The sequence below is a fragment of the Coffea arabica genome, chromosome 11e, assembly GCF_036785885.1.
Source record: "Coffea arabica cultivar ET-39 chromosome 11e, Coffea Arabica ET-39 HiFi, whole genome shotgun sequence".
NCBI classification, from domain to species: Eukaryota; Viridiplantae; Streptophyta; class Magnoliopsida; order Gentianales; family Rubiaceae; genus Coffea; species Coffea arabica.
In genome coordinates, this window is record NC_092331.1 from 34,275,898 (window position 1) to 34,300,022 (window position 24,125).

At 42.5% G+C, this 24,125-nt stretch overlaps 45 non-coding genes across 45 annotated transcripts; all 45 read left to right on the plus strand.

Annotated features, from left to right (window-relative positions):
- The first annotated feature begins 202 nt into the window (after nucleotides 1-202).
- Nucleotides 203-321, plus strand: LOC140031998 (5S ribosomal RNA). Its single transcript, XR_011835924.1, has one exon. It is a non-coding gene; the product is annotated as a 5S ribosomal RNA (ribosomal RNA).
- Nucleotides 322-737: 416 nt separating this feature from the next.
- LOC140032320 (5S ribosomal RNA) lies at nucleotides 738-856 on the plus strand. The gene has a single exon (XR_011836246.1). It is a non-coding gene; the product is annotated as a 5S ribosomal RNA (ribosomal RNA).
- A 415-nt stretch (nucleotides 857-1,271) lies between these two features.
- Nucleotides 1,272-1,390, plus strand: LOC140022978 (5S ribosomal RNA). The gene has a single exon (XR_011826953.1). It is a non-coding gene; the product is annotated as a 5S ribosomal RNA (ribosomal RNA).
- Nucleotides 1,391-1,807: 417 nt separating this feature from the next.
- On the plus strand, nucleotides 1,808-1,926 carry LOC140023943 (5S ribosomal RNA). Its single transcript, XR_011827909.1, has one exon. It is a non-coding gene; the product is annotated as a 5S ribosomal RNA (ribosomal RNA).
- Nucleotides 1,927-2,343: 417 nt separating this feature from the next.
- On the plus strand, nucleotides 2,344-2,462 carry LOC140022979 (5S ribosomal RNA). The gene has a single exon (XR_011826954.1). It is a non-coding gene; the product is annotated as a 5S ribosomal RNA (ribosomal RNA).
- Nucleotides 2,463-2,879: 417 nt separating this feature from the next.
- Nucleotides 2,880-2,998, plus strand: LOC140022980 (5S ribosomal RNA). The gene has a single exon (XR_011826955.1). It is a non-coding gene; the product is annotated as a 5S ribosomal RNA (ribosomal RNA).
- A 416-nt stretch (nucleotides 2,999-3,414) lies between these two features.
- On the plus strand, nucleotides 3,415-3,533 carry LOC140031999 (5S ribosomal RNA). The gene has a single exon (XR_011835925.1). It is a non-coding gene; the product is annotated as a 5S ribosomal RNA (ribosomal RNA).
- A 416-nt stretch (nucleotides 3,534-3,949) lies between these two features.
- On the plus strand, nucleotides 3,950-4,068 carry LOC140022981 (5S ribosomal RNA). Its single transcript, XR_011826956.1, has one exon. It is a non-coding gene; the product is annotated as a 5S ribosomal RNA (ribosomal RNA).
- A 416-nt stretch (nucleotides 4,069-4,484) lies between these two features.
- On the plus strand, nucleotides 4,485-4,603 carry LOC140032000 (5S ribosomal RNA). Its single transcript, XR_011835926.1, has one exon. It is a non-coding gene; the product is annotated as a 5S ribosomal RNA (ribosomal RNA).
- A 416-nt stretch (nucleotides 4,604-5,019) lies between these two features.
- On the plus strand, nucleotides 5,020-5,138 carry LOC140023691 (5S ribosomal RNA). The gene has a single exon (XR_011827659.1). It is a non-coding gene; the product is annotated as a 5S ribosomal RNA (ribosomal RNA).
- Nucleotides 5,139-5,555: 417 nt separating this feature from the next.
- Nucleotides 5,556-5,674, plus strand: LOC140022982 (5S ribosomal RNA). Its single transcript, XR_011826957.1, has one exon. It is a non-coding gene; the product is annotated as a 5S ribosomal RNA (ribosomal RNA).
- A 416-nt stretch (nucleotides 5,675-6,090) lies between these two features.
- LOC140032321 (5S ribosomal RNA) lies at nucleotides 6,091-6,209 on the plus strand. Its single transcript, XR_011836247.1, has one exon. It is a non-coding gene; the product is annotated as a 5S ribosomal RNA (ribosomal RNA).
- Nucleotides 6,210-6,624: 415 nt separating this feature from the next.
- LOC140022984 (5S ribosomal RNA) lies at nucleotides 6,625-6,743 on the plus strand. Its single transcript, XR_011826959.1, has one exon. It is a non-coding gene; the product is annotated as a 5S ribosomal RNA (ribosomal RNA).
- A 416-nt stretch (nucleotides 6,744-7,159) lies between these two features.
- On the plus strand, nucleotides 7,160-7,278 carry LOC140023692 (5S ribosomal RNA). Its single transcript, XR_011827660.1, has one exon. It is a non-coding gene; the product is annotated as a 5S ribosomal RNA (ribosomal RNA).
- A 416-nt stretch (nucleotides 7,279-7,694) lies between these two features.
- On the plus strand, nucleotides 7,695-7,813 carry LOC140024382 (5S ribosomal RNA). Its single transcript, XR_011828355.1, has one exon. It is a non-coding gene; the product is annotated as a 5S ribosomal RNA (ribosomal RNA).
- A 417-nt stretch (nucleotides 7,814-8,230) lies between these two features.
- On the plus strand, nucleotides 8,231-8,349 carry LOC140022985 (5S ribosomal RNA). Its single transcript, XR_011826960.1, has one exon. It is a non-coding gene; the product is annotated as a 5S ribosomal RNA (ribosomal RNA).
- Nucleotides 8,350-8,765: 416 nt separating this feature from the next.
- On the plus strand, nucleotides 8,766-8,884 carry LOC140023708 (5S ribosomal RNA). Its single transcript, XR_011827676.1, has one exon. It is a non-coding gene; the product is annotated as a 5S ribosomal RNA (ribosomal RNA).
- A 415-nt stretch (nucleotides 8,885-9,299) lies between these two features.
- Nucleotides 9,300-9,418, plus strand: LOC140024072 (5S ribosomal RNA). The gene has a single exon (XR_011828044.1). It is a non-coding gene; the product is annotated as a 5S ribosomal RNA (ribosomal RNA).
- Nucleotides 9,419-9,835: 417 nt separating this feature from the next.
- Nucleotides 9,836-9,954, plus strand: LOC140024604 (5S ribosomal RNA). The gene has a single exon (XR_011828580.1). It is a non-coding gene; the product is annotated as a 5S ribosomal RNA (ribosomal RNA).
- A 417-nt stretch (nucleotides 9,955-10,371) lies between these two features.
- On the plus strand, nucleotides 10,372-10,490 carry LOC140022986 (5S ribosomal RNA). Its single transcript, XR_011826961.1, has one exon. It is a non-coding gene; the product is annotated as a 5S ribosomal RNA (ribosomal RNA).
- Nucleotides 10,491-10,906: 416 nt separating this feature from the next.
- Nucleotides 10,907-11,025, plus strand: LOC140022987 (5S ribosomal RNA). Its single transcript, XR_011826962.1, has one exon. It is a non-coding gene; the product is annotated as a 5S ribosomal RNA (ribosomal RNA).
- A 416-nt stretch (nucleotides 11,026-11,441) lies between these two features.
- Nucleotides 11,442-11,560, plus strand: LOC140032001 (5S ribosomal RNA). Its single transcript, XR_011835927.1, has one exon. It is a non-coding gene; the product is annotated as a 5S ribosomal RNA (ribosomal RNA).
- A 416-nt stretch (nucleotides 11,561-11,976) lies between these two features.
- Nucleotides 11,977-12,095, plus strand: LOC140022988 (5S ribosomal RNA). Its single transcript, XR_011826963.1, has one exon. It is a non-coding gene; the product is annotated as a 5S ribosomal RNA (ribosomal RNA).
- A 416-nt stretch (nucleotides 12,096-12,511) lies between these two features.
- On the plus strand, nucleotides 12,512-12,630 carry LOC140023758 (5S ribosomal RNA). The gene has a single exon (XR_011827724.1). It is a non-coding gene; the product is annotated as a 5S ribosomal RNA (ribosomal RNA).
- A 416-nt stretch (nucleotides 12,631-13,046) lies between these two features.
- Nucleotides 13,047-13,165, plus strand: LOC140024073 (5S ribosomal RNA). Its single transcript, XR_011828045.1, has one exon. It is a non-coding gene; the product is annotated as a 5S ribosomal RNA (ribosomal RNA).
- Nucleotides 13,166-13,582: 417 nt separating this feature from the next.
- On the plus strand, nucleotides 13,583-13,701 carry LOC140023345 (5S ribosomal RNA). Its single transcript, XR_011827314.1, has one exon. It is a non-coding gene; the product is annotated as a 5S ribosomal RNA (ribosomal RNA).
- A 417-nt stretch (nucleotides 13,702-14,118) lies between these two features.
- Nucleotides 14,119-14,237, plus strand: LOC140022990 (5S ribosomal RNA). The gene has a single exon (XR_011826965.1). It is a non-coding gene; the product is annotated as a 5S ribosomal RNA (ribosomal RNA).
- Nucleotides 14,238-14,653: 416 nt separating this feature from the next.
- Nucleotides 14,654-14,772, plus strand: LOC140022991 (5S ribosomal RNA). The gene has a single exon (XR_011826966.1). It is a non-coding gene; the product is annotated as a 5S ribosomal RNA (ribosomal RNA).
- Nucleotides 14,773-15,188: 416 nt separating this feature from the next.
- LOC140024074 (5S ribosomal RNA) lies at nucleotides 15,189-15,307 on the plus strand. Its single transcript, XR_011828046.1, has one exon. It is a non-coding gene; the product is annotated as a 5S ribosomal RNA (ribosomal RNA).
- A 417-nt stretch (nucleotides 15,308-15,724) lies between these two features.
- On the plus strand, nucleotides 15,725-15,843 carry LOC140023346 (5S ribosomal RNA). Its single transcript, XR_011827315.1, has one exon. It is a non-coding gene; the product is annotated as a 5S ribosomal RNA (ribosomal RNA).
- Nucleotides 15,844-16,260: 417 nt separating this feature from the next.
- Nucleotides 16,261-16,379, plus strand: LOC140022992 (5S ribosomal RNA). The gene has a single exon (XR_011826967.1). It is a non-coding gene; the product is annotated as a 5S ribosomal RNA (ribosomal RNA).
- A 416-nt stretch (nucleotides 16,380-16,795) lies between these two features.
- On the plus strand, nucleotides 16,796-16,914 carry LOC140024075 (5S ribosomal RNA). Its single transcript, XR_011828047.1, has one exon. It is a non-coding gene; the product is annotated as a 5S ribosomal RNA (ribosomal RNA).
- Nucleotides 16,915-17,331: 417 nt separating this feature from the next.
- Nucleotides 17,332-17,450, plus strand: LOC140022993 (5S ribosomal RNA). Its single transcript, XR_011826968.1, has one exon. It is a non-coding gene; the product is annotated as a 5S ribosomal RNA (ribosomal RNA).
- Nucleotides 17,451-17,866: 416 nt separating this feature from the next.
- Nucleotides 17,867-17,985, plus strand: LOC140022994 (5S ribosomal RNA). Its single transcript, XR_011826969.1, has one exon. It is a non-coding gene; the product is annotated as a 5S ribosomal RNA (ribosomal RNA).
- Nucleotides 17,986-18,402: 417 nt separating this feature from the next.
- LOC140024310 (5S ribosomal RNA) lies at nucleotides 18,403-18,521 on the plus strand. The gene has a single exon (XR_011828283.1). It is a non-coding gene; the product is annotated as a 5S ribosomal RNA (ribosomal RNA).
- A 418-nt stretch (nucleotides 18,522-18,939) lies between these two features.
- LOC140022995 (5S ribosomal RNA) lies at nucleotides 18,940-19,058 on the plus strand. The gene has a single exon (XR_011826970.1). It is a non-coding gene; the product is annotated as a 5S ribosomal RNA (ribosomal RNA).
- A 417-nt stretch (nucleotides 19,059-19,475) lies between these two features.
- On the plus strand, nucleotides 19,476-19,594 carry LOC140024311 (5S ribosomal RNA). The gene has a single exon (XR_011828284.1). It is a non-coding gene; the product is annotated as a 5S ribosomal RNA (ribosomal RNA).
- A 417-nt stretch (nucleotides 19,595-20,011) lies between these two features.
- Nucleotides 20,012-20,130, plus strand: LOC140022996 (5S ribosomal RNA). The gene has a single exon (XR_011826971.1). It is a non-coding gene; the product is annotated as a 5S ribosomal RNA (ribosomal RNA).
- A 416-nt stretch (nucleotides 20,131-20,546) lies between these two features.
- LOC140032002 (5S ribosomal RNA) lies at nucleotides 20,547-20,665 on the plus strand. Its single transcript, XR_011835928.1, has one exon. It is a non-coding gene; the product is annotated as a 5S ribosomal RNA (ribosomal RNA).
- Nucleotides 20,666-21,081: 416 nt separating this feature from the next.
- LOC140022997 (5S ribosomal RNA) lies at nucleotides 21,082-21,200 on the plus strand. Its single transcript, XR_011826972.1, has one exon. It is a non-coding gene; the product is annotated as a 5S ribosomal RNA (ribosomal RNA).
- A 416-nt stretch (nucleotides 21,201-21,616) lies between these two features.
- On the plus strand, nucleotides 21,617-21,735 carry LOC140022998 (5S ribosomal RNA). Its single transcript, XR_011826973.1, has one exon. It is a non-coding gene; the product is annotated as a 5S ribosomal RNA (ribosomal RNA).
- Nucleotides 21,736-22,151: 416 nt separating this feature from the next.
- LOC140024076 (5S ribosomal RNA) lies at nucleotides 22,152-22,270 on the plus strand. Its single transcript, XR_011828048.1, has one exon. It is a non-coding gene; the product is annotated as a 5S ribosomal RNA (ribosomal RNA).
- Nucleotides 22,271-22,687: 417 nt separating this feature from the next.
- On the plus strand, nucleotides 22,688-22,806 carry LOC140023347 (5S ribosomal RNA). Its single transcript, XR_011827316.1, has one exon. It is a non-coding gene; the product is annotated as a 5S ribosomal RNA (ribosomal RNA).
- Nucleotides 22,807-23,223: 417 nt separating this feature from the next.
- Nucleotides 23,224-23,342, plus strand: LOC140022999 (5S ribosomal RNA). Its single transcript, XR_011826974.1, has one exon. It is a non-coding gene; the product is annotated as a 5S ribosomal RNA (ribosomal RNA).
- A 416-nt stretch (nucleotides 23,343-23,758) lies between these two features.
- Nucleotides 23,759-23,877, plus strand: LOC140023002 (5S ribosomal RNA). Its single transcript, XR_011826976.1, has one exon. It is a non-coding gene; the product is annotated as a 5S ribosomal RNA (ribosomal RNA).
- Nucleotides 23,878-24,125: the final 248 nt, after the last annotated feature.

A 24,125-nucleotide genomic window follows, 5' to 3' on the forward strand; every position in this document is an offset into this window, starting at 1 on the left:
TGATTTCATGATAATTTAGAGTTGCGGGATGATGGAATAAAACAGGGGGCAAATCAATAACAAAAAAAAATATGAAAGCAAATAAATAAAAGGATAATAGGAAAATGCTTGAATTGACGCTTAAAATGAATTTCGGTCTAGAAACGCCACACTGCTTCGCAAGACGGGGTAGTTTAAAAGAATAAAGCGAAAGGAACATGGCGGGTGCGATCATACCAGCACTAATGCACCGGATCCCATCAGAACTCCGAAGTTAAGCATGCTTGGGCGAGAGTAGTACTAGGATGGGTGACCCCCTGGGAATTCCTCTTGTTGCACCCCTCTCTTTTTTGTTTCGAAATTCAAATTTTCTATTCGTTCTTTATCCTGTAGTAATTTAGGTCCTTCGGAACGATTGCTTTATATTTTGCTTCTTCTCGAAGCATGAAGGCGGATCTGAAGGCGCGAGACAAATCAGGAACGGTACGGCTCGATCAAAGCCCGGATCGTCGCTCAAATTTGTCGGCGCAAATGTATCAGCGCAAGCGTGAAGGATTGATTTCATGATAATTTAGAGTTGCGGGATGATGGAAAAAAACAGGGGGCAAATCAATAACAAAAAAAAATATGAAAGCAAATAAATAAAAGGATAATACGAAAATGCTTGAATTGACGCTTAAAATGAATTTCGGTCTAGAAACGCCACACTGCTTCGCAGGACGGGGTAGTTTAAAAGAATAAAGCGAAAGGAACATGGCGGGTGCGATCATACCAGCACTAATGCACCGGATCCCATCAGAACTTCGAAGTTAAGCATGCTTGGGCGAGAGTAGTACTAGGATGGGTGACCCCCTGGGAATTCCTCTTGTTGCACCCCTCTCTTTTTTGTTTCGAAATTCAAATTTTCTATTCGTTCTTTATCCTGTAGTAATTTAGGTCCTTCGGAACGATTGCTTTATATTTTGCTTCTTCTCGAAGCATGAAGGCGGATCTGAAGGCGCGAGACAAATCAGGAACGGTACGGCTCGATCAAAGCCCGGATCGTCGCTCAAATTTGTCGGCGCAAATGTATCAGCGCAAGCGTGAAGGATTGATTTCATGATAATTTAGAGTTGCGGGATGATGGAAAAAAACAGGGGGCAAATCAATGACAAAAAAAATATGAAAGCAAATAAATAAAAGGATAATAGGAAAATGCTTGAATTGACGCTTAAAATGAATTTCGGTCTAGAAAAGCTACACTGCTTCGCAGGACGGGGTAGTTTAAAAGAATAAAGCGAAAGGAATATGGCGGGTGCGATCATACCAGCACTAATGCACCGGATCCCATCAGAACTTCGAAATTAAGCGTGTTTGGGCGAGAGTAGTACTTGGATTGGTGACCCCCTGGGAAGTCCTCGTGTTGCACCCCTCTCTTTTTTGTTTCGAAATCCAAATTTCCTATTCGTTCTTTATCCTGTAGTAATTTAGCTCCGTCGGAACGATTGCTTAATATTTTGCTTCTTGTCGAAGCGTGAAGGAGGATCTGAAGGCGCGAGACAAATCAGGAACGGTACGGCTCGATCAAAGCCCGGATCGTCGCTCAAATTTGTCGGCGCAAATGTATCAGCGCAAGCGTGAAGGATTGATTTCATGATAATTTAGAGTTGCGGGATGATGGAAAAAAACAGGGGGCAAATCAATAACAAAAAAAAAATATGAAAGCAAATAAATAAAAGGATAATAGGAAAATGCTTGAATTGACGCTTAAAATGAATTTCGGTCTAGAAAAGCTACACTGCTTCGCAGGACGGGGTAGTTTAAAAGAATAAAGGGAAAGGAATATGGCGGGTGCGATCAAACCAGCACTAATGCACCGGATCCCATCAGAACTTCGAAATTAAGCGTGTTTGGGCGAGAGTAGTACTTGGATTGGTGACCCCCTGGGAAGTCCTCGTGTTGCACCCCTCTCTTTTTTGTTTCGAAATCCAAATTTCCTATTCGTTCTTTATCCTGTAGTAATTTAGCTCCGTCGGAACGATTGCTTAATATTTTGCTTGTTGTCGAAGCGTGAAGGAGGATCTGAAGGCGCGAGACAAATCAGGAACGGTACGGCTCGATCAAAGCCCGGATCGTCGCTCAAATTTGTCGGCGCAAATGTATCAGCGCAAGCGTGAAGGATTGATTTCATGATAATTTAGAGTTGCGGGATGATGGAAAAAAACAGGGTGCAAATCAATAACAAAAAAAAAATATGAAAGCAAATAAATAAAAGGATAATAGGAAAATGCTTGAATTGACGCTTAAAATGAATTTCGGTCTAGAAAAGCCACACTGCTTCGCAGGACGGGGTAGTTTAAAAGAATAAAGCGAAAGGAATATGGCGGGTGCGATCATACCAGCACTAATGCACCGGATCCCATCAGAACTTCGAAATTAAGCGTGTTTGGGCGAGAGTAGTACTTGGATTGGTGACCCCCTGGGAAGTCCTCGTGTTGCACCCCTCTCTTTTTTGTTTCGAAATCCAAATTTCCTATTCGTTCTTTATCCTGTAGTAATTTAGCTCCGTCGGAACGATTGCTTAATATTTTGCTTCTTGTCGAAGCGTGAAGGAGGATCTGAAGGCGCGAGACAAATCAGGAACGGTACGGCTCGATCAAAGCTCGGATCGTCGCTCAAATTTGTCGGCGCAAATGTATCAGCGCAAGCGTGAAGGATTGATTTCATGATAATTTAGAGTTGCGGGATGATGGAAAAAAACAGGGGGCAAATCAATAACAAAAAAAAAATATGAAAGCAAATAAATAAAAGGATAATAGGAAAATGCTTGAATTGACGCTTAAAATGAATTTCGGTCTAGAAAAGCCACACTGCTTCGCAGGACGGGGTAGTTTAAAAGAATAAAGCGAAAGGAATATGGCGGGTGCGATCATACCAGCACTAATGCACCGGATCCCATCAGAACTTCGAAATTAAGCGTGTTTGGGCGAGAGTAGTACTTGGATTGGTGACCCCCTGGGAAGTCCTCGTGTTGCACCCCTCTCTTTTTTGTTTCGAAATCCAAATTTTCTATTCGTTCTTTATCCTGTAGTAATTTAGCTCCGTCGGAACGATTGCTTAATATTTTGCTTCTTGTCGAAGCGTGAAGGAGGATCTGAAGGCGCGAGACAAATCAGGAACGGTACGGCTCGATCAAAGCCCGGATAGTCGCTCAAATTTGTCGGCGCAAATGTATCAGCGCAAGCGTGAAGGATTGATTTCATGATAATTTAGAGTTGCGGGATGATGGAATAAAACAGGGGGCAAATCAATAACAAAAAAAAATATGAAAGCAAATAAATAAAAGGATAATAGGAAAATGCTTGAATTGACGCTTAAAATGAATTTCGGTCTAGAAACGCCACACTGCTTCGCAAGACGGGGTAGTTTAAAAGAATAAAGCGAAAGGAACATGGCGGGTGCGATCATACCAGCACTAATGCACCGGATCCCATCAGAACTCCGAAGTTAAGCATGCTTGGGCGAGAGTAGTACTAGGATGGGTGACCCCCTGGGAATTCCTCTTGTTGCACCCCTCTCTTTTTTGTTTCGAAATTCAAATTTTCTATTCGTTCTTTATCCTGTAGTAATTTAGGTCCTTCGGAACGATTGCTTTATATTTTGCTTCTTCTCGAAGCATGAAGGCGGATCTGAAGGCGCGAGACAAATCAGGAACGGTACGGCTCGATCAAAGCCCGAATCGTCGCTCAAATTTGTCGGCGCAAATGTATCAGCGCAAGCGTGAAGGATTGATTTCATGATAATTTAGAGTTGCGGGATGATGGAAAAAAACAGGGGGCAAATCAATAACAAAAAAAAATGTGAAAGCAAATAAATAAAAGGATAATAGGAAAACGCTTGAATTGACGCTTAAAATGAATTTCGGTCTAGAAAAGCCACACTGCTTCGCAGGACGGGGTAGTTTAAAAGAATAAAGCGAAAGGAATATGGCGGGTGCGATCATACCAGCACTAATGCACCGGATCCCATCAGAACTTCGAAATTAAGCGTGTTTGGGCGAGAGTAGTACTTGGATTGGTGACCCCCTGGGAAGTCCTCGTGTTGCACCCCTCTCTTTTTTGTTTCGAAATCCAAATTTTCTATTCGTTCTTTATCCTGTAGTAATTTAGCTCCGTCGGAACGATTGCTTAATATTTTGCTTCTTGTCGAAGCGTGAAGGAGGATCTGAAGGCGCGAGACAAATCAGGAACGGTACGGCTCGATCAAAGCCCGGATAGTCGCTCAAATTTGTCGGCGCAAATGTATCAGCGCAAGCGTGAAGGATTGATTTCATGATAATTTAGAGTTGCGGGATGATGGAATAAAACAGGGGGCAAATCAATAACAAAAAAAAATATGAAAGCAAATAAATAAAAGGATAATAGGAAAATGCTTGAATTGACGCTTAAAATGAATTTCGGTCTAGAAACGCCACACTGCTTCGCAAGACGGGGTAGTTTAAAAGAATAAAGCGAAAGGAACATGGCGGGTGCGATCATACCAGCACTAATGCACCGGATCCCATCAGAACTCCGAAGTTAAGCATGCTTGGGCGAGAGTAGTACTAGGATGGGTGACCCCCTGGGAATTCCTCTTGTTGCACCCCTCTCTTTTTTGTTTCGAAATTCAAATTTTCTATTCGTTCTTTATCCTGTAGTAATTTAGGTCCTTCGGAACGATTGCTTTATATTTTGCTTCTTCTCGAAGCATGAAGGCGGATCTGAAGGCACGAGACAAATCAGGAACGGTACGGCTCGATCAAAGCCCGGATCGTCGCTCAAATTTGTCGGCGCAAATGTATCAGCGCAAGCGTGAAGGATTGATTTCATGATAATTTAGAGTTGCGGGATGATGGAAAAAAACAGGGGGCAAATCAATAACAAAAAAAAATGTGAAAGCAAATAAATAAAAGGATAATAGGAAAATGCTTGAATTGACGCTTAAAATGAATTTCGGTCTAGAAAAGCCACACTGCTTCGCAGGACGGGGTAGTTTAAAAGAATAAAGCGAAAGGAATATGGCGGGTGCGATCATACCAGCACTAATGCACCGGATCCCATCAGAACTTCGAAATTAAGCGTGTTTGGGCGAGAGTAGTACTTGGATTGGTGACCCCCTGGGAAGTCCTCGTGTTGCATCCCTCTCTTTTTTGTTTCGAAATCCAAATTTCCTATTCGTTCTTTATCCTGTAGTAATTTAGCTCCGTCGGAACGATTGCTTAATATTTTGCTTCTTCTCGAAGCATGAAGGCGGATCTGAAGGCGCGAGACAAATCAGGAACGGTACGGCTCGATCAAAGCCCGGATCGTCGCTCAAATTTGTCGGCGCAAATGTATCAGCGCAAGCGTGAAGGATTGATTTCATGATAATTTAGAGTTGCGGGATGATGGAAAAAAACAGGGGGCAAATCAATAACAAAAAAAAAATATGAAAGCAAATAAATAAAAGGATAATAGGAAAATGCTTGAATTGACGCTTAAAATGAATTTCGGTCTAGAAAAGCCACACTGCTTCGCAGGACGGGGTAGTTTAAAAGAATAAAGCGAAAGGAATATGGCGGGTGCGATCATACCAGCACTAATGCACCGGATCCCATCAGAACTTCGAAATTAAGCGTGTTTGGGCGAGAGTAGTACTTGGATTGGTGACCCCCTGGGAAGTCCTCGTGTTGCACCCCTCTCTTTTTTGTTTCGAAATCCAAATTTCCTATTCGTTCTTTATCCTGTAGTAATTTAGCTCCATCGGAACGATTGCTTAATATTTTGCTTCTTGTCGAAGCGTGAAGGAGGATCTGAAGGCGCGAGACAAATCAGGAACGGTACGGCTCGATCAAAGCCCGGATAGTCGCTCAAATTTGTCGGCGCAAATGTATCAGCGCAAGCGTGAAGGATTGATTTCATGATAATTTAGAGTTGCGGGATGATGGAAAAAAACAGGGGGCAAATCAATAACAAAAAAAAATATGAAAGCAAATAAATAAAAGGATAATACGAAAATGCTTGAATTGACGCTTAAAATGAATTTCGGTCTAGAAACGCCACACTGCTTCGCAGGACGGGGTAGTTTAAAAGAATAAAGCGAAAGGAACATGGCGGGTGCGATCATACCAGCACTAATGCACCGGATCCCATCAGAACTTCGAAGTTAAGCATGCTTGGGCGAGAGTAGTACTAGGATGGGTGACCCCCTGGGAATTCCTCTTGTTGCACCCCTCTCTTTTTTGTTTCGAAATTCAAATTTTCTATTCGTTCTTTATCCTGTAGTAATTTAGGTCCTTCGGAACGATTGCTTTATATTTTGCTTCTTCTCGAAGCATGAAGGCGGATCTGAAGGCGCGAGACAAATCAGGAACGGTACGGCTCGATCAAAGCCCGGATCGTCGCTCAAATTTGTCGGCGCAAATGTATCAGCGCAAGCGTGAAGGATTGATTTCATGATAATTTAGAGTTGCGGGATGATGGAAAAAAACAGGGGGCAAATCAATGACAAAAAAAATATGAAAGCAAATAAATAAAAGGATAATAGGAAAATGCTTGAATTGACGCTTAAAATGAATTTCGGTCTAGAAAAGCTACACTGCTTCGCAGGACGGGGTAGTTTAAAAGAATAAAGCGAAAGGAATATGGCGGGTGCGATCATACCAGCACTAATGCACCGGATCCCATCAGAACTTCGAAATTAAGCGTGTTTGGGCGAGAGTAGTACTTGGATTGGTGACCCCCTGGGAAGTCCTCGTGTTGCACCCCTCTCTTTTTTGTTTCGAAATCCAAATTTCCTATTCGTTCTTTATCCTGTAGTAATTTAGCTCCGTCGGAACGATTGCTTAATATTTTGCTTCTTGTCGAAGCGTGAAGGAGGATCTGAAGGCGCGAGACAAATCAGGAACGGTACGGCTCGATCAAAGCCCGGATCGTCGCTCAAATTTGTCGGCGCAAATGTATCAGCGCAAGCGTGAAGGATTGATTTCATGATAATTTAGAGTTGCGGGATGATGGAAAAAAACAGGGGGCAAATCAATAACAAAAAAAAATATGAAAGCAAATAAATAAAAGGATAATAGGAAAATGCTTGAATTGACGCTTAAAATGAATTTCGGTCTAGAAAAGCTACACTGCTTCGCAGGACGGGGTAGTTTAAAAGAATAAAGCGAAAGGAATATGGCGGGTGCGATCATACCAGCACTAATGCACCGGATCCCATCAGAACTTCGAAATTAAGCGTGTTTGGGCGAGAGTAGTACTTGGATTGGTGACCCCCTGGGAAGTCCTCGTGTTGCATCCCTCGCTTTTTTGTTTCGAAATCCAAATTTCCTATTCGTTCTTTATCCTGTAGTAATTTAGCTCCGTCGGAACGATTGCTTAATATTTTGCTTCTTGTCGAAGCGTGAAGGAGGATCTGAAGGCGCGAGACAAATCAGGAACGGTACGGCTCGATCAAAGCCCGGATAGTCGCTCAAATTTGTCGGCGCAAATGTATCAGCGCAAGCGTGAAGGATTGATTTCATGATAATTTAGAGTTGCGGGATGATGGAAAAAAACAGGGGGCAAATCAATAACAAAAAAAAATATGAAAGCAAATAAATAAAAGGATAATAGGAAAATGCTTGAATTGACGCTTAAAATGAATTTCGGTCTAGAAAAGCCACACTGCTTCGCAGGACGGGGTAGTTTAAAAGAATAAAGCGAAAGGAATATGGCGGGTGCGATCATACCAGCACTAATGCACCGGATCCCATCAGAACTTCGAAATTAAGCGTGTTTGGGCGAGAGTAGTACTTGGATTGTTGACCCCCTGGGAAGTCCTCGTGTTGCATCCCTCTCTTTTTTGTTTCGAAATCCAAATTTCCTATTCGTTCTTTATCCTGTAGTAATTTAGCTCCGTCGGAACGATTGCTTAATATTTTGCTTCTTGTCGAAGCGTGAAGGAGGATCTGAAGGCGCGAGACAAATCAGGAACGGTACGGCTCGATCAAAGCCCGGATCGTCGCTCAAATTTGTCGGCGCAAATGTATCAGCGCAAGGGTGAAGGATTGATTTCATGATAATTTAGAGTTGCGGGATGACGGAAAAAAACAGGGGGCAAATCAATAACAAAAAAAAAATATGAAAGCAAATAAATAAAAGGATAATAGAAAAATGCTTGAATTGACGCTTAAAATGAATTTCGGTCTAGAAAAGCCACACTGCTTCGCAGGACGGGGTAGTTTAAAAGAATAAAGCGAAAGGAATATGGCGGGTGCGATCATACCAGCACTAATGCACCGGATCCCATCAGAACTTCGAAATTAAGCGTGTTTGGGCGAGAGTAGTACTTGGATTGGTGACCCCCTGGGAAGTCCTCGTGTTGCACCCCTCTCTTTTTTGTTTCGAAATCCAAATTTCCTATTCGTTCTTTATCCTGTAGTAATTTAGCTCCGTCGGAACGATTGCTTATTATTTTGCTTCTTGTCGAAGCGTGAAGGAGGATCTGAAGGCGCGAGACAAATCAAGAACGGTACGGCTCGATCAAAGCCCGGATCGTCGCTCAAATTTATCGGCGCAAATGTATCAGCGCAAGCGTGAAGGATTGATTTCATGATAATTTAGAGTTGCGGGATGATGGAAAAAAACAGGGGGCAAATCAATAACAAAAAAAAATATGAAAGCAAATAAATAAAAGGATAATAGGAAAATGCTTGAATTGACGCTTAAAATGAATTTCGGTCTAGAAAAGCTACACTGCTTCGCAGGACGGGGTAGTTTAAAAGAATAAAGCGAAAGGAATATGGCGGGTGTGATCATACCAGCACTAATGCACCGGATCCCATCAGAACTTCGAAATTAAGCGTGTTTGGGCGAGAGTAGTACTTGGATTGGTGACCCCCTGGGAAGTCCTCGTGTTGCACCCCTCTCTTTTTTGTTTCGAAATCCAAATTTCCTATTCGTTCTTTATCCTGTAGTAATTTAGCTCCGTCGGAACGATTGCTTAATATTTTGCTTCTTGTCGAAGCGTGAAGGAGGATCTGAAGGCGCGAGACAAATCAGGAACGGTACGGCTCGATCAAAGCCCGGATCGTCGCTCAAATTGTCGGCGCAAATGTATCAGCGCAAGCGTGAAGGATTGATTTCATGATAATTTAGAGTTGCGGGATGATGGAAAAAAACAGGGGGCAAATCAATAACAAAAAAAAATATGAAAGCAAATAAATAAAAGGATAATAGGAAAATGCTTGAATTGACGCTTAAAATGAATTTCGGTCTAGAAAAGCTACACTGCTTCGCAGGACGGGGTAGTTTAAAAGAATAAAGGGAAAGGAATATGGCGGGTGCGATCAAACCAGCACTAATGCACCGGATCCCATCAGAACTTCGAAATTAAGCGTGTTTGGGCGTGAGTAGTACTTGGATTGGTGACCCCCTGGGAAGTCCTCGTGTTGCACCCCTATCTTTTTTGTTTCGAAATCCAAATTTCCTATTCGTTCTTTATCCTGTAGTAATTTAGCTCCGTCGGAACGATTGCTTAATATTTTGCTTCTTGTCGAAGCGTGAAGGAGGATCTGAAGGCGCGAGACAAATCAGGAACGGTACGGCTCGATCAAAGCCCGGATCGTCGCTCAAATTTGTCGGCGCAAATGTATCAGCGCAAGCGTGAAGGATTGATTTCATGATAATTTAGAGTTGCGGGATGATGGAAAAAAACAGGGTGCAAATCAATAACAAAAAAAAAATATGAAAGCAAATAAATAAAAGGATAATAGGAAAATGCTTGAATTGACGCTTAAAATGAATTTCGGTCTAGAAAAGCCACACTGCTTCGCAGGACGGGGTAGTTTAAAAGAATAAATCGAAAGAAATATGGCGGGTACGATCATACCAGCACTAATGCACCGGATCCCATCAGAACTTCGAATTTAAGCGTGTTTGGGCGAGAGTAGTACTTGGATTGGTGACCCCCTGGGAAGTCCTCGTGTTGCACCCCTCTCTTTTTTGTTTCGAAATCCAAATTTCCTATTCGTTCTTTATCCTGTAGTAATTTAGCTCCGTCGGAACGATTGCTTAATATTTTGCTTCTTGTCGAAGCGTGAAGGAGGATCTGAAGGCGCGAGACAAATCAGGAACGGTACGGCTCGATCAAAGCTCGGATCGTCGCTCAAATTTGTCGGCGCAAATGTATCAGCGCAAGCGTGAAGGATTGATTTCATGATAATTTAGAGTTGCGGGATGATGGAAAAAAACAGGGGGCAAATCAATAACAAAAAAAAAATATGAAAGCAAATAAATAAAAGGATAATAGGAAAATGCTTGAATTGACGCTTAAAATGAATTTCGGTCTAGAAAAGCCACACTGCTTCGCAGGACGGGGTAGTTTAAAAGAATAAAGCGAAAGGAATATGGCGGGTGCGATCATACCAGCACTAATGCACCGGATCCCATCAGAACTTCGAAATTAAGCGTGTTTGGGCGAGAGTAGTACTTGGATTGGTGACCCCCTGGGAAGTCCTCGTGTTGCACCCCTCTCTTTTTTGTTTCGAAATCCAAATTTCCTATTCGTTCTTTATCCTGTAGTAATTTAGCTCCGTCGGAACGATTGCTTATTATTTTGCTTCTTGTCGAAGCGTGAAGGAGGATCTGAAGGCGCGAGACAAATCAGGAACGGTACGGCTCGATCAAAGCCCGGATCGTCGCTCAAATTTATCGGCGCAAATGTATCAGCGCAAGCGTGAAGGATTGATTTCATGATAATTTAGAGTTGCGGGATGATGGAAAAAAACAGGGGGCAAATCAATAACAAAAAAAAATATGAAAGCAAATAAATAAAAGGATAATAGGAAAATGCTTGAATTGACGCTTAAAATGAATTTCGGTCTAGAAAAGCTACACTGCTTCGCAGGACGGGGTAGTTTAAAAGAATAAAGCGAAAGGAATATGGCGGGTGCGATCATACCAGCACTAATGCACCGGATCCCATCAGAACTTCGAAATTAAGCGTGTTTGGGCGAGAGTAGTACTTGGATTGGTGACCCCCTGGGAAGTCCTCGTGTTGCACCCCTCTCTTTTTTGTTTCGAAATCCAAATTTCCTATTCGTTCTTTATCCTGTAGTAATTTAGCTCCGTCGGAACGATTGCTTAATATTTTGCTTCTTGTCGAAGCGTGAAGGAGGATCTGAAGGCGCGAGGCAAATCAGGAACGGTACGGCTCGATCAAAGCCCGGATAGTCGCTCAAATTTGTCGGCGCAAATGTATCAGCGCAAGCGTGAAGGATTGATTTCATGATAATTTAGAGTTGCGGGATGATGGAATAAAACAGGGGGCAAATCAATAACAAAAAAAAATATGAAAGCAAATAAATAAAAGGATAATAGGAAAATGCTTGAATTGACGCTTAAAATGAATTTCGGTCTAGAAACGCCACACTGCTTCGCAAGACGGGGTAGTTTAAAAGAATAAAGCGAAAGGAACATGGCGGGTGCGATCATACCAGCACTAATGCACCGGATCCCATCAGAACTCCGAAGTTAAGCATGCTTGGGCGAGAGTAGTACTAGGATGGGTGACCCCCTGGGAATTCCTCTTGTTGCACCCCTCTCTTTTTTGTTTCGAAATTCAAATTTTCTATTCGTTCTTTATCCTGTAGTAATTTAGGTCCTTCGGAACGATTGCTTTATATTTTGCTTCTTCTCAAAGCATGAAGGCGGATCTGAAGGCGCGAGACAAATCAGGAACGGTACGGCTCGATCAAAGCCCGGATCGTCGCTCAAATTTGTCGGCGCAAATGTATCAGCGCAAGCGTGAAGGATTGATTTCATGATAATTTAGAGTTGCGGGATGATGGAAAAAAACAGGGGGCAAATCAATAACAAAAAAAAATGTGAAAGCAAATAAATAAAAGGATAATAGGAAAATGCTTGAATTGACGCTTAAAATGAATTTCGGTCTAGAAAAGCCACACTGCTTCGCAGGACGGGGTAGTTTAAAAGAATAAAGCGAAAGGAATATGGCGGGTGCGATCATACCAGCACTAATGCACCGGATCCCATCAGAACTTCGAAATTAAGCGTGTTTGGGCGAGAGTAGTACTTGGATTGGTGACCCCCTGGGAAGTCCTCGTGTTGCACCCCTCTCTTTTTTGTTTCGAAATCCAAATTTCCTATTCGTTCTTTATCCTGTAGTAATTTAGCTCCGTCGGAACGATTGCTTATTATTTTGCTTCTTGTCGAAGCGTGAAGGAGGATCTGAAGGCGCGAGACAAATCAAGAACGGTACGGCTCGATCAAAGCCCGGATCGTCGCTCAAATTTATCGGCGCAAATGTATCAGCGCAAGCGTGAAGGATTGATTTCATGATAATTTAGAGTTGCGGGATGATGGAAAAAAACAGGGGGCAAATCAATAACAAAAAAAAATATGAAAGCAAATAAATAAAAGGATAATAGGAAAATGCTTGAATTGACGCTTAAAATGAATTTCGGTCTAGAAAAGCTACACTGCTTCGCAGGACGGGGTAGTTTAAAAGAATAAAGCGAAAGGAATATGGCGGGTGCGATCATACCAGCACTAATGCGCCGGATCCCATCAGAACTTCGAAATTAAGCGTGTTTGGGCGAGAGTAGTACTTGGATTGGTGACCCCCTGGGAAGTCCTCGTGTTGCACCCCTCTCTTTTTTGTTTCGAAATCCAAATTTCCTATTCGTTCTTTATCCTGTAGTAATTTAGCTCCGTCGGAACGATTGCTTAATATTTTGCTTCTTGTCGAAGCGTGAAGGAGGATCTGAAGGCGCGAGACAAATCAGGAACGGTACGGCTCGATCAAAGCCCGGATCGTCGCTCAAATTTGTCGGCGCAAATGTATCAGCGCAAGCGTGAAGGATTGATTTCATGATAATTTAGAGTTGCGGGATGATGGAAAAAAACAGGGGGCAAATCAATAACAAAAAAAAATATGAAAGCAAATAAATAAAAGGATAATAGGAAAATGCTTGAATTGACGCTTAAAATGAATTTCGGTCTAGAAAAGCTACACTGCTTCGCAGGACGGGGTAGTTTAAAAGAATAAAGGGAAAGGAATATGGCGGGTGCGATCAAACCAGCACTAATGCACCGGATCCCATCAGAACTTCGAAATTAAGCGTGTTTGGGCGTGAGTAGTACTTGGATTGGTGACCCCCTGGGAAGTCCTCGTGTTGCACCCCTCTCTTTTTTGTTTCGAAATCCAAATTTCCTATTCGTTCTTTATCCTGTAGTAATTTAGCTCCGTCGGAACGATTGCTTAATATTTTGCTTCTTGTCGAAGCGTGAAGGAGGATCTGAAGGCGCGAGACAAATCAGGAACGGTACGGCTCGATCAAAGCCCGGATCGTCGCTCAAATTTGTCGGCGCAAATGTATCAGCGCAATCGTGAAGGATTGATTTCATGATAATTTAGAGTTGCGGGATGATGGAAAAAAACAGGGTGCAAATCAATAACAAAAAAAAAATATGAAAGCAAATAAATAAAAGGATAATAGGAAAATGCTTGAATTGACGCTTAAAATGAATTTCGGTCTAGAAAAGCCACACTGCTTCGCAGGACGGGGTAGTTTAAAAGAATAAAGCGAAAGGAATATGGCGGGTGCGATCATACCAGCACTAATGCACCGGATCCCATCAGAACTTCGAATTTAAGCGTGTTTGGGCGAGAGTAGTACTTGGATTGGTGACCCCCTGGGAAGTCCTCGTGTTGCACCCCTCTCTTTTTTGTTTCGAAATCCAAATTTCCTATTCGTTCTTTATCCTGTAGTAATTTAGCTCCGTCGGAACGATTGCTTAATATTTTGCTTCTTGTCGAAGCGTGAAGGAGGATCTGAAGGCGCGAGACAAATCAGGAACGGTACGGCTCGATCAAAGCTCGGATCGTCGCTCAAATTTGTCGGCGCAAATGTATCAGCGCAAGCGTGAAGGATTGATTTCATGATAATTTAGAGTTGCGGGATGATGGAAAAAAACAGGGGGCAAATCAATAACAAAAAAAAAATATGAAAGCAAATAAATAAAAGGATAATAGGAAAATGCTTGAATTGACGCTTAAAATGAATTTCGGTCTAGAAAAGCCACACTGCTTCGCAGGACGGGGTAGTTTAAAAGAATAAAGCGAAAGGAATATGGCGGGTGCGATCATACCAGCACTAATGCACCGGATCCCATCAGAACTTCGAAATTAAGCGTGTTTGGGCGAGAGTAGTACTTGGATTGGTGACCCCCTGGGAAGTCCTCGTGTTGCACCCCTCTCTTTTTTGTTTCGAAATCCAAATTTCCTATTCGTTCTTTATCCTGTAGTAATTTAGCTCCGTCGGAACGATTGCTTATTATTTTGCTTCTTGTCGAAGCGTGAAGGAGGATCTGAAGGCGCGAGACAAATCAGGAACGGTACGGCTCGATCAAAGCCCGGATCGTCGCTCAAATTTATCGGCGCAAATGTATCAGCGCAAGCGTGAAGGATTGATTTCATGATAATTTAGAGTTGCGGGATGATGGAAAAAAACAGGGGGCAAATCAATAACAAAAAAAAATATGAAAGCAAATAAATAAAAGGATAATAGGAAAATGCTTGAATTGACGCTTAAAATGAATTTCGGTCTAGAAAAGCTACACTGCTTCGCAGGACGGGGTAGTTTAAAAGAATAAAGCGAAAGGAATATGGCGGGTGCGATCATACCAGCACTAATGCACCGGATCCCATCAGAACTTCGAAATTAAGCGTGTTTGGGCGAGAGTAGTACTTGGATTGGTGACCCCCTGGGAAGTCCTCGTGTTGCACCCCTCTCTTTTTTGTTTCGAAATCCAAATTTCCTATTCGTTCTTTATCCTGTAGTAATTTAGCTCCGTCGGAACGATTGCTTAATATTTTGCTTCTTGTCGAAGCGTGAAGGAGGATCTGAAGGCGCGAGACAAATCAGGAACGGTACGGCTCGATCAAAGCCCGGATCGTCGCTCAAATTTGTCGGCGCAAATGTATCAGCGCAAGCGTGAAGGATTGATTTCATGATAATTTAGAGTTGCGGGATGATGGAAAAAAACAGGGGGCAAATCAATAACAAAAAAAAATATGAAAGCAAATAAATAAAAGGATAATAGGAAAATGCTTGAATTGACGCTTAAAATGAATTTCGGTTTAGAAAAGCTACACTGCTTCGCAGGACGGGGTAGTTTAAAAGAATAAAGGGAAAGGAATATGGCGGGTGCGATCAAACCAGCACTAATGCACCGGATCCCATCAGAACTTCGAAATTAAGCGTGTTTGGGCGTGAGTAGTACTTGGATTGGTGACCCCCTGGGAAGTCCTCGTGTTGCACCCCTCTCTTTTTTGTTTCGAAATCCAAATTTCCTATTCGTTCTTTATCCTGTAGTAATTTAGCTCCGTCGGAACGATTGCTTAATATTTTGCTTCTTGTCGAAGCGTGAAGGAGGATCTGAAGGCGCGAGACAAATCAGGAACGGTACGGCTCGATCAAAGCCCGGATCGTCGCTCAAATTTGTCGGCGCAAATGTATCAGCGCAAGCGTGAAGGATTGATTTCATGATAATTTAGAGTTGCGGGATGATGGAAAAAAACAGGGTGCAAATCAATAACAAAAAAAAAATATGAAAGCAAATAAATAAAAGGATAATAGGAAAATGCTTGAATTGACGCTTAAAATGAATTTCGGTCTAGAAAAGCCACACTGCTTCGCAGGACGGGGTAGTTTAAAAGAATAAAGCGAAAGGAATATGGCGGGTGCGATCATACCAGCACTAATGCACCGGATCCCATCAGAACTTCGAATTTAAGCGTGTTTGGGCGAGAGTAGTACTTGGATTGGTGACCCCCTGGGAAGTCCTCGTGTTGCACCCCTCTCTTTTTTGTTTCGAAATCCAAATTTCCTATTCGTTCTTTATCCTGTAGTAATTTAGCTCCGTCGGAACGATTGCTTAATATTTTGCTTCTTGTCGAAGCGTGAAGGAGGATCTGAAGGCGCGAGGCAAATCAGGAACGGTACGGCTCGATCAAAGCCCGGATCGTCGCTCAAATTTGTCGGCGCAAATGTATCAGCGCAAGCGTGAAGGATTGATTTCATGATAATTTAGAGTTGCGGGATGATGGAAAAAAACAAGGGGCAAATCAATAACAAAAAAAAAATATGAAAGCAAATAAATAAAAGGATAATAGGAAAATGCTTGAATTGACGCTTAAAATGAATTTCGGTCTAGAAAAGCCACACTGCTTCGCAGGACGGGGTAGTTTAAAAGAATAAAGCGAAAGAAATATGGCGGGTGCGATCATACCAGCACTAATGCACCGGATCCCATCAGAACTTCGAAATTAAGCGTGTTTGGGCGAGAGTAGTACTTGGATTGGTGACCCCCTGGGAAGTCCTCGTGTTGCACCCCTCTCTTTTTTGTTTCGAAATCCAAATTTCCTATTCGTTCTTTATCCTGTAGTAATTTAGCTCCGTCGGAACGATTGCTTAATATTTTGCTTCTTGTCGAAGCGTGAAGGAGGATCTGAAGGCGCGAGACAAATCAGGAACGGTACGGCTCGATCAAAGCCCGGATCGTCGCTCAAATTTGTCGGCGCAAATGTATCAGCGCAAGCGTGAAGGATTGATTTCATGATAATTTAGAGTTGCGGGATGATGGAAAAAAACAGGGGGCAAATCAATAACAAAAAAAAATATGAAAGCAAATAAATAAAAGGATAATAGGAAAATGCTTGAATTGACGCTTAAAATGAATTTCGGTCTAGAAAAGCTACACTGCTTCGCAGGACGGGGTAGTTTAAAAGAATAAAGGGAAAGGAATATGGCGGGTGCGATCAAACCAGCACTAATGCACCGGATCCCATCAGAACTTCGAAATTAAGCGTGTTTGGGCGTGAGTAGTACTTGGATTGGTGACCCCCTGGGAAGTCCTCGTGTTGCACCCCTCTTTTTTTTGTTTCGAAATCCAAATTTCCTATTCGTTCTTTATCCTGTAGTAATTTAGCTCCGTCGGAACGATTGCTTAATATTTTGCTTCTTGTCGAAGCGTGAAGGAGGATCTGAAGGCGCGAGGCAAATCAGGAACGGTACGGCTCGATCAAAGCCCGGATCGTCGCTCAAATTTGTCGGCGCAAATGTATCAGCGCAAGCGTGAAGGATTGATTTCATGATAATTTAGAGTTGCGGGATGATGGAAAAAAACAGGGGGCAAATCAATAACAAAAAAAAAATATGAAAGCAAATAAATAAAAGGATAATAGGAAAATGCTTGAATTGACGCTTAAAATGAATTTCGGTCTAGAAAAGCCACACTGCTTCGCAGGACGGGGTAGTTTAAAAGAATAAAGCGAAAGGAATATGGCGGGTGCGATCATACCAGCACTAATGCACCGGATCCCATCAGAACTTCGAAATTAAGCGTGTTTGGGCGAGAGTAGTACTTGGATTGGTGACCCCCTGGGAAGTCCTCGTGTTGCACCCCTCTCTTTTTTGTTTCGAAATCCAAATTTCCTATTCGTTCTTTATCCTGTAGTAATTTAGCTCCGTCGGAACGATTGCTTATTATTTTGCTTCTTGTCGAAGCGTGAAGGAGGATCTGAAGGCGCGAGACAAATCAGGAACGGTACGGCTCGATCAAAGCCCGGATCGTCGCTCAAATTTATCGGCGCAAATGTATCAGCGCAAGCGTGAAGGATTGATTTCATGATAATTTAGAGTTGCGGGATGATGGAAAAAAACAGGGGGCAAATCAATAACAAAAAAAAATATGAAAGCAAATAAATAAAAGGATAATAGGAAAATGCTTGAATTGACGCTTAAAATGAATTTCGGTCTAGAAAAGCTACACTGCTTCGCAGGACGGGGTAGTTTAAAAGAATAAAGCGAAAGGAATATGGCGGGTGCGATCATACCAGCACTAATGCACCGGATCCCATCAGAACTTCGAAATTAAGCGTGTTTGGGCGAGAGTAGTACTTGGATTGGTGACCCCCTGGGAAGTCCTCGTGTTGCACCCCTCTCTTTTTTGTTTCGAAATCCAAATTTCCTATTCGTTCTTTATCCTGTAGTAATTTAGCTCCGTCGGAACGATTGCTTAATATTTTGCTTCTTGTCGAAGCGTGAAGGAGGATCTGAAGGCGCGAGGCAAATCAGGAACGGTACGGCTCGATCAAAGCCCGGATCGTCGCTCAAATTTGTCGGCGCAAATGTATCAGCGCAAGCGTGAAGGATTGATTTCATGAAAATTTAGAGTTGCGGGATGATGGAAAAAAACAGGGGGCAAATCAATAACAAAAAAAAAATATGAAAGCAAATAAATAAAAGGATAATAGGAAAATGCTTGAATTGACGCTTAAAATGAATTTCGGTCTAGAAAAGCTACACTGCTTCGCAGGACGGGGTAGTTTAAAAGAATAAAGGGAAAGGAATATGGCGGGTGCGATCAAACCAGCACTAATGCACCGGATCCCATCAGAACTTCGAAATTAAGCGTGTTTGGGCGAGAGAAGTACTTGGATTGGTGACCCCCTGGGAAGTCCTCGTGTTGCACCCCTCTCTTTTTTGTTTCGAAATCCAAATTTCCTATTCGTTCTTTATCCTGTAGTAATTTAGCTCCGTCGGAACGATTGCTTAATATTTTGCTTCTTGTCGAAGCGTGAAGGAGGATCTGAAGGCGCGAGACAAATCAGGAACGGTACGGCTCGATCAAAGCCCGGATCGTCGCTCAAATTTGTCGGCGCAAATGTATCAGCGCAAGCGTGAAGGATTGATTTCATGATAATTTAGAGTTGCGGGATGATGGAAAAAAAACAGGGTGCAAATCAATAACAAAAAAAAAATATGAAAGCAAATAAATAAAAGGATAATAGGAAAATGCTTGAATTGACGCTTAAAATGAATTTCGGTCTAGAAAAGCCACACTGCTTCGCAGGACGGGGTAGTTTAAAAGAATAAAGCGAAAGGAATATGGCGGGTGCGATCATACCAGCACTAATGCACCGGATCCCATCAGAACTTCGAAATTAAGCGTGTTTGGGCGAGAGTAGTACTTGGATTGGTGACCCCCTGGGAAGTCCTCGTGTTGCACCCCTCTCTTTTTTGTTTCGAAATCCAAATTTCCTATTCGTTCTTTATCCTGTAGTAATTTAGCTCCGTCGGAACGATTGCTTAATATTTTGCTTCTTGTCGAAGCGTGAAGGAGGATCTGAAGGCGCGAGGCAAATCAGGAACGGTACGGCTCGATCAAAGCCCGGATCGTCGCTCAAATTTGTCGGCGCAAATGTATCAGCGCAAGCGTGAAGGATTGATTTCATGATAATTTAGAGTTGCGGGATGATGGAAAAAAACAGGGGGCAAATCAATAACAAAAAAAAAATATGAAAGCAAATAAATAAAAGGATAATAGGAAAATGCTTGAATTGACGCTTAAAATGAATTTCGGTCTAGAAAAGCTACACTGCTTCGCAGGACGGGGTAGTTTAAAAGAATAAAGGGAAAGGAATATGGCGGGTGCGATCAAACCAGCACTAATGCACCGGATCCCATCAGAACTTCGAAATTAAGCGTGTTTGGGCGAGAGAAGTACTTGGATTGGTGACCCCCTGGGAAGTCCTCGTGTTGCACCCCTCTCTTTTTTGTTTCGAAATCCAAATTTCCTATTCGTTCTTTATCCTGTAGTAATTTAGCTCCGTCGGAACGATTGCTTAATATTTTGCTTCTTGTCGAAGCGTGAAGGAGGATCTGAAGGCGCGAGACAAATCAGGAACGGTACGGCTCGATCAAAGCTCGGATCGTCGCTCAAATTTGTCGGCGCAAATGTATCAGCGCAAGCGTGAAGGATTGATTTCATGATAATTTAGAGTTGCGGGATGATGGAAAAAAACAGGGGGCAAATCAATAACAAAAAAAAAATATGAAAGCAAATAAATAAAAGGATAATAGGAAAATGCTTGAATTGACGCTTAAAATGAATTTCGGTCTAGAAAAGCCACACTGCTTCGCAGGACGGGGTAGTTTAAAAGAATAAAGCGAAAGGAATATGGCGGGTGCGATCATACCAGCACTAATGCACCGGATCCCATCAGAACTTCGAAATTAAGCGTGTTTGGGCGAGAGTAGTACTTGGATTGGTGACCCCCTGGGAAGTCCTCGTGTTGCACCCCTCTCTTTTTTGTTTCGAAATCCAAATTTTCTATTCGTTCTTTATCCTGTAGTAATTTAGCTCCGTCGGAACGATTGCTTAATATTTTGCTTCTTGTCGAAGCGTGAAGGAGGATCTGAAGGCGCGAGACAAATCAGGAACGGTACGGCTCGATCAAAACCCGGATAGTCGCTCAAATTTGTCGGCGCAAATGTATCAGCGCAAGCGTGAAGGATTGATTTCATGATAATTTAGAGTTGCGGGATGATGGAATAAAACAGGGGGCAAATCAATAACAAAAAAAAATATGAAAGCAAATAAATAAAAGGATAATAGGAAAATGCTTGAATTGACGCTTAAAATGAATTTCGGTCTAGAAACGCCACACTGCTTCGCAAGACGGGGTAGTTTAAAAGAATAAAGCGAAAGGAACATGGCGGGTGCGATCATACCAGCACTAATGCACCGGATCCCATCAGAACTCCGAAGTTAAGCATGCTTGGGCGAGAGTAGTACTAGGATGGGTGACCCCCTGGGAATTCCTCTTGTTGCACCCCTCTCTTTTTTGTTTCGAAATTCAAATTTTCTATTCGTTCTTTATCCTGTAGTAATTTAGGTCCTTCGGAACGATTGCTTTATATTTTGCTTCTTCTCGAAGCATGAAGGCGGATCTGAAGGCGCGAGACAAATCAGGAACGGTACGGCTCGATCAAAGCCCGGATCGTCGCTCAAATTTGTCGGCGCAAATGTATCAGCGCAGGCGTGAAGGATTGATTTCATGATAATTTAGAGTTGCGGGATGATGGAAAAAAACAGGGGGCAAATCAATAACAAAAAAAAATGTGAAAGCAAATAAATAAAAGGATAATAGGAAAATGCTTGAATTGACGCTTAAAATGAATTTCGGTCTAGAAAAGCCACACTGCTTCGCAGGACGGGGTAGTTTAAAAGAATAAAGCGAAAGGAATATGGCGGGTGCGATCATACCAGCACTAATGCACCGGATCCCATCAGAACTTCGAAATTAAGCGTGTTTGGGCGAGAGTAGTACTTGGATTGGTGACCCCCTGGGAAGTCCTCGTGTTGCACCCCTCTCTTTTTTGTTTCGAAATCCAAATTTCCTATTCGTTCTTTATCCTGTAGTAATTTAGCTCCGTCGGAACGATTGCTTATTATTTTGCTTCTTGTCGAAGCGTGAAGGAGGATCTGAAGGCGCGAGACAAATCAAGAACGGTACGGCTCGATCAAAGCCCGGATCGTCGCTCAAATTTATCGGCGCAAATGTATCAGCGCAAGCGTGAAGGATTGATTTCATGATAATTTAGAGTTGCGGGATGATGGAAAAAAACAGGGGGCAAATCAATAACAAAAAAAAATATGAAAGCAAATAAATAAAAGGATAATAGGAAAATGCTTGAATTGACGCTTAAAATGAATTTCGGTCTAGAAAAGCTACACTGCTTCGCAGGACGGGGTAGTTTAAAAGAATAAAGCGAAAGGAATATGGCGGGTGCGATCATACCAGCACTAATGCACCGGATCCCATCAGAACTTCGAAATTAAGCGTGTTTGGGCGAGAGTAGTACTTGGATTGGTGACCCCCTGGGAAGTCCTCGTGTTGCACCCCTCTCTTTTTTGTTTCGAAATCCAAATTTCCTATTCGTTCTTTATCCTGTAGTAATTTAGCTCCGTCGGAACGATTGCTTAATATTTTGCTTCTTGTCGAAGCGTGAAGGAGGATCTGAAGGCGCGAGACAAATCAGGAACGGTACGGCTCGATCAAAGCCCGGATCGTCGCTCAAATTTGTCGGCGCAAATGTATCAGCGCAAGCGTGAAGGATTGATTTCATGATAATTTAGAGTTGCGGGATGATGGAAAAAAACAGGGGGAAAATCAATAACAAAAAAAAATATGAAAGCAAATAAATAAAAGGATAATAGGAAAATGCTTGAATTGACGCTTAAAATGAATTTCGGTCTAGAAAAGCTACACTGCTTCGCAGGACGGGGTAGTTTAAAAGAATAAAGGGAAAGGAATATGGCGGGTGCGATCAAACCAGCACTAATGCACCGGATCCCATCAGAACTTCGAAATTAAGCGTGTTTGGGCGTGAGTAGTACTTGGATTGGTGACCCCCTGGGAAGTCCTCGTGTTGCACCCCTCTCTTTTTTGTTTCGAAATCCAAATTTCCTATTCGTTCTTTATCCTGTAGTAATTTAGCTCCGTCGGAACGATTGCTTAATAATTTGCTTCTTGTCGAAGCGTGAAGGAGGATCTGAAGGCGCGAGACAAATCAGGAACGGTACGGCTCGATCAAAGCCCGGATCGTCGCTCAAATTTGTCGGCGCAAATGTATCAGCGCAAGCGTGAAGGATTGATTTCATGATAATTTAGAGTTGCGGGATGATGGAAAAAAACAGGGTGCAAATCAATAACAAAAAAAAAATATGAAAGCAAATAAATAAAAGGATAATAGGAAAATGCTTGAATTGACGCTTAAAATGAATTTCGGTCTAGAAAAGCCACACTGCTTCGCAGGACGGGGTAGTTTAAAAGAATAAAGCGAAAGGAATATGGCGGGTGCGATCATACCAGCACTAATGCACCGGATCCCATCAGAACTTCGAATTTAAGCGTGTTTGGGCGAGAGTAGTACTTGGATTGGTGACCCCCTGGGAAGTCCTCGTGTTGCACCCCTCTCTTTTTTGTTTCGAAATCCAAATTTCCTATTCGTTCTTTATCCTGTAGTAATTTAGCTCCGTCGGAACGATTGCTTAATATTTTGCTTCTTGTCGAAGCGTGAAGGAGGATTTGAAGGCGCGAGACAAATCAGGAACGGTACGGCTCGATCAAAGCTCGGATCGTCGCTCAAATTTGTCGGCGCAAATGTATCAGCGCAAGCGTGAAGGATTGATTTCATGATAATTTAGAGTTGCGGGATGATGGAAAAAAACAGGGGGCAAATCAATAACAAAAAAAAAATATGAAAGCAAATAAATAAAAGGATAATAGGAAAATGCTTGAATTGACGCTTAAAATGAATTTCGGTCTAGAAAAGCCACACTGCTTCGCAGGACGGGGTAGTTTAAAAGAATAAAGCGAAAGGAATATGGCGGGTGCGATCATACCAGCACTAATGCACCGGATCCCATCAGAACTTCGAAATTAAGCGTGTTTGGGCGAGAGTAGTACTTGGATTGGTGACCCCCTGGGAAGTCCTCGTGTTGCACCCCTCTCTTTTTTGTTTCGAAATCCAAATTTCCTATTCGTTCTTTATCCTGTAGTAATTTAGCTCCGTCGGAACGATTGCTTATTATTTTGCTTCTTGTCGAAGCGTGAAGGAGGATCTGAAGGCGCGAGACAAATCAGGAACGGTACGGCTCGATCAAAGCCCGGATCGTCGCTCAAATTTATCGGCGCAAATGTATCAGCGCAAGCGTGAAGGATTGATTTCATGATAATTTAGAGTTGCGGGATGATGGAAAAAAACAGGGGGCAAATCAATAACAAAAAAAAATATGAAAGCAAATAAATAAAAGGATAATAGGAAAATGCTTGAATTGACGCTTAAAATGAATTTCGGTCTAGAAAAGCTACACTGCTTCGCAGGACGGGGTAGTTTAAAAGAATAAAGCGAAAGGAATATGGCGGGTGCGATCATACCAGCACTAATGCACCGGATCCCATCAGAACTTCGAAATTAAGCGTGTTTGGGCGAGAGTAGTACTTGGATTGGTGACCCCCTGGGAAGTCCTCGTGTTGCACCCCTCTCTTTTTTGTTTCGAAATCCAAATTTCCTATTCGTTCTTTATCCTGTAGTAATTTAGCTCCGTCGGAACGATTGCTTAATATTTTGCTTCTTGTCGAAGCGTGAAGGAGGATCTGAAGGCGCGAGGCAAATCAGGAACGGTACGGCTCGATCAAAGCCCGGATCGTCGCTCAAATTTGTCGGCGCAAATGTATCAGCGCAAGCGTGAAGGATTGATTTCATGATAATTTAGAGTTGCGGGATGATG